Here is a 7,833-nt window from a genome sequence, read left to right on the forward strand (position 1 = left end):
TATAGAATTGGAGGTAGTAGTCTTTTTTTCGTTCAAAAATAAAAATTAAGGTGGATCTCTAACCGTTTGTGTATGAAAAACAAATTTTGTGAGCGACCAGCCTCTCAAAACAGATTAATCTCAATCATCTCAAGTGATGAATTTTTTACGGATGAATACAAGATATTCTTATTTATCAAAAACCCATATTATGATTTTTTTTGGAAATTGAGAGATGTTGGGAGATCATTCACATTGCGTCTATTACTCAAGAACAATCACTTGTGCTGAAAATCACATCTTAATAAAAAAAAAAATAGACATTGAGTTTATTTATCATCTTACTTATAAATTGTTCAATCTGCACTTTTCTAAGTAATGTAGAACTTCCAACTCACACTTGTTAGTCCATCAATTCATTCACATACACTTTCACTTGTATTGTTGTTGCTGCTCAATATAGAACCCGCCATTTGAAGACCTTTGGTTGAAAAGATTTTCGACACAATGAAGTATTCGAACCTTCATCAAACCACACCTCTAATGCCACCGTTGAAACATGAGATGAGCACGAGAGATCATCTACATTGGGCCAAGAGCAATCACAAAAGTGCGCTTGATACCATGTCTTAATCCAAAACCTTAGACATTAGATTTATAAGTTATATCACTTATAAAAGACTCAACCTCCACTTTCCTAAACAATGAGAGATTTTCAACTCACACTTTTAAACAATACGATTAAACCACAATGTAGGATTCTCTAACTTTAGAGTCTGACCTTTGTGGTAACTTTAGGTTAAAATAGGAAAGAAAAAGTAAAAAAGTGTGAAGAAATATGTAAGGAAAATATGAAAATGAAAATAAAGATAAAAGAGATAGAGAGAAAGTTACCTATCTTTTCCTCTCAAAGGTAGTAAACCCAAACCCTTAAAACATCCATTAACCAATTTAAGTTTCTCTTTTATGTTGAAAACCTAGTATACGGGGTATATGGATACAAATATCATATTTATCCAACTAAGCGGGAACGTATCATACTTTCCATACCCAATGATACCCATTGTTAACCCTACTCAAAGGTGGTGAATCCAAACGCTTAAAACATCCATTAGCTAATTTAAGTGTCTCTTTTACGTTGAAAACCTAGGTTCTTGGGTGCTAGAAATTCGAGGAAAAGAAAAGAATAATGGTAGAGACAATGACTGACAGAGGGTGAGGACTGTCACGCGGGCTTGAAGGTGAAGGGCAACGTTGGAGTTGCAGAATTAATTGAAGAAAGTGTACGGACGGGACCAGAGAGGCCCACGAGAACAGAATATGGAACTGGTGGAAGTAGTGAATGAGCTGCTTACACGCTGTTCACTTTTGCTTTTCATCTTCTGTCTTCTTCATTGGTTACCACACTTGTCATCAAAATGTTTGTGACGTGGAAATATTATGTCATTATCTATATATAGTATGGTTTTGATAGATTTCATTCTCAGTTCAGTTACCAGTTTCTATTCACAAATCACAACAGTAACTAAATTTGGATATATAAACACACCTGGTAAAGTGAGTTTGAACGTGGTGGGTGTCACCCATGATAGATATGCAGCTCATGGACGCCGTAAGTTTAAAACTCAACAACTCGATTTTCGCAGTTTGTGTTTCTGTTAAGAGAATAAAGGCAAGAATAATAAATCGATTCTGGTAGTTAGGAGGACCTATCTAACATCTAGAGATATGATATTTATACATTATTCTTTGAATAATCGCATTATGTTTTTATTTTCTTTCTTTTATCTTTCTATTGTTATTCACAGGGCCGTCTCCGTAAAATTGGAGGTCCGGCTCTCTAAGTTAAAATAGGCCCCTACTAAAAAAAAATACATTTTTTTAAAAGAGCAAAAACAAAACAAGAGGGAGTAATTATAATTTTACAGAATAATTACAATGTTTTTTTTAAAAGAACAAAAAAATCAAGAGAGTTTTTTAATTTTATTTTACTAAAAAAAATACAGTTTTTTTTAACAAAAAAATACATTTTTTTAAAAGAGCAAAAAAAACAAGAGGGAGTAATTATAATTTTACAGAATAATTACAATTTTTTTTTTAAAAGAACAAAAAAATCATGAGTTTTTTAATTTTATTTTATTAGAGAATAATTGTAATGTTTGTTTTCCTCAACAAAAAAAAAATTATAATGTTTGTTGTTAGAGCTTTGTTATTTTATACGACAAATATGTGCCAAAAATTACGCATGCTCTAAAAAAACAAGAAAAAAAAATTAAATTGTATTTTTATTTGTAAATATGTAGTCGAATAAGTTGATGAATTGAACTAAATTGGAAGGAGAATAAAATTGGAAGGAGAATAAAGAGTATTGAGGACAAATAGACCTCAAATCCGTAAATATTAGCCCAAAAGAAACCCTAAAAAGCTGGAAAAAAATTAAATAAAAAAATAAACCCGCTAACTGGGGGGAGTTGAGAGTTGAACGAACTGGAGACACAACAAGCATCAGACCTCCGAGTCTTACCACTAGGCCGCGCGCTTTGACAGTGCACATGATGCAACGCTATTAGTATATATTAATATGTTCAATGTATTATATAAAAAAAATATTTTGGGCCCCCAAATTTTGGAGGCCCAGCTCTATTGAGCTGTTTGCACCTCCCCAGGGACGGCCCTGGTTATTGATATATAAGAAGAAGAAACAAGAAAATTGTCATCAAATAGTTGTAGAAATATTAGGGTCATGCTAACATGTGCCATAAGGGAACATTATAAGGTTTCTACAAGTAGTTAAATTGTCATCAAAAAGAATAAAGGCAAGAATAAATCAAATTTGTGTTAGGAGAGCTATCTAATCTTTATGGTTACAACATCTATAATACACCGATTAGGCATACACAGAGATATTTTTTTTTTAAGGAACACAGATATTATATATATATATATATATATCCCAGTCATCATGTTGATTGACATGAGACTGTATGGACTTGAAAGAATCGTCAATGTTTGTTGTCGTTGTGTTGATGAACGTGATCCGATTTCGTGTTGACGATCGGTTCATTCGCTAAACTTTAGAGCTGAGCTTAATTTTTAGAATTGTTTAAGGTTGGGTTCACTTTGTGGATATTTTTTTTTCTTTTTGCATGTTAGGGTTGTTGACTAGGTCAGGTTTTATGTCCCCCCAGTTTTTCTGTAATTTTTTTTTAATAATATATATATGAGCAATTAGAAACAGATTAGACCAGGGTACCAACTTAGTTGTACACTATTCTTTTTGATGTCATTTTGCTCTTGGCTTATATATATATATATATATATATATATATATATATATATATATATATATATATATATATATATATATATATATATATATATATATATATATATAGGGTTTTGCTAGAAGCCACTCATGAAGGTGTCTTTTAGCAATCCACACCTCAAGGTGTGATTTCCACTTTTTAGTTATAACTATGCTAAAAGATACCTTCATAAAAATTAGTTGGTGTCTTTTAGCAAATGTTCATAGAATAACTTGTTAAAAGACACCTTCATAAAAGGTGTCTTCTAGCAAAACCCATATAGCGTGATGTGAGTATGGCGTTAGTTGTAACATTTTGGTCCATTTAAGATGGTGTTTGTTTAAACTTGTCAACAAGTTTTGAATTTTAATAGGATTCTTATGTGAAGAAATTCATATCAGTATAGTTGCGTGACTGGCGTAAGTCAAAAAGATATGAATATTATTAAGGGATAAAAACTCCCTATAGAGGCGGCAACTTCGTGGTTCTTATATAAACTTTATGCTCGGAGTAGCAGTGAACGTTCGGGATTTTGTTTTGTCGTGGTGAATGTTATACAGTAGATAACCATTTGAGAGGTTTGTGTAGTTTTGAGGCCTCAATCGAGAGGAAATCGAAGGGGTGATGAAGCCTGAAGAAAATTCAAGAGAGATTTTTCGTTAAGAAAGGTTATTAAAATGATAGATATGGAAGGCTAAAGGAGTATAGCGCTTGAATTGAGGATCTTAACCTTGTATGAGACTTGATAAAGAAATTTTGAGAATATTGGGAGGTTCTTAGTCAAGTGTTAGAGGTTGTCCTTCACCGGCAAGAAGCAAGATGAGTATAAAAACTAATGGAAATTGATGTTTATGTTGGAATGATTATATTCCTTGTGCCTCAGGATAGACCTGAGTGCGGATTGCAAGAAACATTATTACAGTTTGGTTAAGATCGTCTACGCCACCATCATGACTGCTAGCTATCTATTGACAAATTAGGGAACTGATCATCCTTAATGTGTTGTTGATAGAAAGTGAACTTCATGTTGGATGGAACAAGGTAATCTTACCCAGGGTTGTAGTGTGAAATTTTTGGAGGGTAGATGTGGAGACATCAAGAATACCTAGGCTCTTGAGCGACCTAGTGTTGTATTTATGTGTTCTTTGAGGTGATCCTGAGTGGAGTACTCGAGTTGTGATGTCTAGATGTGTGTCTAGAGTTTGAAGTCTATACGACTTTGTAAAGGGTCACGGTAGGTGTATTGTCATGTCATTGTTGGTAGTAGTAATGACTAGATAAGTTGTTACTATTATCTTAGTTTCGAGGACGAAACTTCTTTTTGGAGGGTAGTAATGTAAGACTCATAATTTAGCTGTGACTAAATTTAGGGCTTTGTATTTTGTTCTGATGTTTTTCTTTGTTAATAAATGACATTTTGTCGAAAAATTATTTTGATTCCAAAACTATTATTTTGAATGGAAACTTGAAGAGCAAGTTAATTATGTGAGGTCTAGGATTGACTCACATATATTCTTTTTCCTACTCTGGATGATTGAGTATGATCTTCATAATCTTTGTTAAACATGAATATGAATTCGGCTGCAAATGAAATATTAATGGACCTTGAGAGTCATTATATTCATCCAGGGAATTTACTATTCGTTTTGGGAATTTAGCAATATCATACCTGCTGGTTGAGAAAAATTTCGAAAAGAAAATATTAGAGAATGAATAGTGGTTTTAGAGTAAGGAAGTAATTCTAAGATGTTTGAGACTGATTAGAATTTCATCAGAGTTAGGATAGAACTTTATCAGTTACGTGTGCCTTAGACCACGAGAACCGGGTCCGGCTTATTTATGAACCATTCCACCTACTATATATAGTAAGTTTGTGGTCCAAAACTCACAAAATCACATTTTTCTCTCTCTCTTCTCTCCAAACCCGTAAGCTATCTTCCCTCCTCCATCTTCATCTTGTTTTGGCCATAACTTCTTCGTTTCTTGTCCGAATCGCGCAAACGAGATATCAAAACGAAGCTAGCGACGAATCCTACCTTCCTATGTGTGATTCACTATCATTCGATGAGGTATTCCCCTCCTTTTTCCTCTTTTAAATCACGGTTTTGATATTTGTAAGGGTAAGAGTGTCGAGTTTTGGTTTTCTTGCATGATGTTATGTATTAATGTTGTTGGGTAAGTCCGTATGAGTATAGATCTTAAAGAAAATTTAAGATCGGATCATTTTAAAATTTTAGTGTTTTTGGAAAAGTGTTGGACTGTGAATTTTATTTGATATTTATGCTTTAGACGAGTAAATGAGTTGATTCAACCGATTAGTTTTTGAAAAATGTTGTCCGGATGAAAGGGCTGAACCGTACAAGGGCATTTTCGTGATTTTAAAACTGTTGAAATGTGAAAATGAGTTGACCAATGGATTCGCGTCGTTGAGACAATCGAAATGGACCTATGGTTCGCGACGTTTCGACAACGGATGAATTTATTGGGATTTTCTTAAAATAATTTGTGTTAAGCTGACGCTGGAAGTGACTGCTGACACTATCAGAGTTCGAATTTTTTATGTTTGAATTGTTGAATGGTGAAAATATTTTGTCTGTGAATTTGTGTTAGGTTGACTGAGCCAGAGGCTCTGGTATGCGATGTAAACACAAAGGAGACTCTGTCGAAAATTCGTCAAATTCATTTTATCTTATTTTTTTAGTGGTTTTGAAAAGATGTTTCAAAATGGATAAGTATTTTGGAGATATTTCAAAAGTGTCTCTACTGTGATATTTGTCTTGAGAACAAAATGATTTGTATAAATTAAGTATTTGAAATAAAAGTTTCTTATGGAAAAGAGTTTCCTAGACTCATTTTTGGCAAGTTTATGGTCATTGAGTGTTTTGAAGGATTTCGAGACAAAAGTTATTTTGGAAAATATTATATTGAACTTTTTGGAAATATTAAATTGATCGTGTTTCGGAGCGTGTTGAAATTTCACCTAGAATGGGTAGAAAGCTTTAGAGCCGATATTTACCTAAATTATTGTATCTGTTAGGATACTTAGCTCGAGGGTTTAGAGACGTTCCTGTTGTAGATGCTTACGAGTGTAGAGCAATACGTTGTAAGGAATGCTTTGCTCAGGTAAGGGGCACTTTCTTCAACATCATAGTTACTTAAATGCCTGGATGGTCTATGTGCTATTGTGTGTATTGTGAATATGATATGTTAAGTGAATGTGTTTGCCCAGTGTGGGATTTGTTTGCAATCAACTTGATTATGATATGTTGATGTGCGTTGCTTTCATATGATTTGTGAATAAATATATGAAATGCATGTTGATTTATGAAATGTCTGTTGATATGTTAAAAGTTGTAATCCTCATGGTTTAGCCTGTGTGGCATTTTCTAGCCTTTGTGGTATACATGCCTTCGTGGTGTAGCCTTTGTGGCGTTATTCAGCCTGTATGGCTTGATCTATTCTGGAGTCATTTGAATGAAACACCTCTATGGTGGCCTTTGTGGTGATAACACCTTAGTGGTGGCCTTTGTGGTGATATTCAAAGTCCAGTGTCATTTGAATAAAACATCTCTATGGTGGCCTTTGTGGTGATAACACCTTAGTGGTGGCCTTTGTGGTGATATTCATTTGAATAAAACACCTCTATGGTGGCCTTTGTGGTGATAACACCTTAGTGGTGGCCTTTGTGGTGGTATTCAAAGTCCAGAGTCATTTGAATGTAACATCTCTATGGTGGCCTTTGTGGTGATAACACCTTAGTGGTGGCCTTTGTGGTGATATTCAATCCTAGAGTCATTTGAATGTAACACTCCTGTGGTGGCCTATGTGGCGATATTCAATTCCGAAATCAGTTTCATGTGACGACCCCTGATAGGTGTCACACTCATATTGAGTCTGTATTTGCTAGGCTAATTGTGCATCATTATATTTTAATTGAGGAATGTTTATGTTGATGCTATTTACCATGCTAGTATGTTATGCCTTCAGTATTTTTGTAATTATGTTGTTTTTAGATCGTAACCCTTTTACATTAATCCGTGGATCGGGCCTTGCCCCATATCCAAATAGGGAGTGTGCTTTGCGGGAATAGTAAAGGCTTTGGAGGTGTAGCAGTTTGACAGTCAGGCTTGATGCCATTGGTGGGATCTTGTACCATGTCATCTCAGTTCAGAGTTAAGGATCAGCTTAGATGTTTTACTGGTGGTGTCTTATGTTTATGTAATTTTACTTCTTTTGTTTGGGCACCGCTGTAAATGATACTACCATGAGAAATGAATACTCGAACATTATTTTATGTAGTGCATGATTTGATAGTAAAAGCTCATTGCATAATATTGTTTTATAAAATGTGACATTTGATTCAGATTGTATTGTTGGCAATGCTTTCAAAATGTTTTACTTACTCTGATTTTAAATTAAAGACAATCCTGAAACCTTTCGTGCATGGCAATTAGTTGTTTTAAAAAAAAAATGCACTCCTGTTTTGAAAATCGGGCTGTTACAATGTGGTATCAGAGCATGGTAGTAGATTTAAATTGTTTGAGTCTTT

The 7,833-nt window shown here is 34.0% G+C and overlaps 1 long non-coding RNA gene across 1 annotated transcript; it reads left to right on the forward strand.

Moving 5' to 3' along the window:
- The first annotated feature begins 5,185 nt into the window (after window positions 1-5,185).
- LOC146930352 (uncharacterized) lies at window positions 5,186-7,578 on the forward strand. The gene is made up of 3 exons (XR_015008331.1): window positions 5,186-5,353; window positions 6,322-6,407; window positions 7,353-7,578. It is a non-coding gene; the product is annotated as an uncharacterized LOC146930352 (long non-coding RNA).
- The last annotated feature ends 255 nt before the right edge of the window (window positions 7,579-7,833 follow it).

This window comes from Medicago sativa, chromosome 4, assembly GCF_051527215.1.
Source record: "Medicago sativa cultivar Bolivia chromosome 4, Bolivia_mono, whole genome shotgun sequence".
NCBI lineage: Eukaryota > Viridiplantae > Streptophyta > Magnoliopsida > Fabales > Fabaceae > Medicago > Medicago sativa.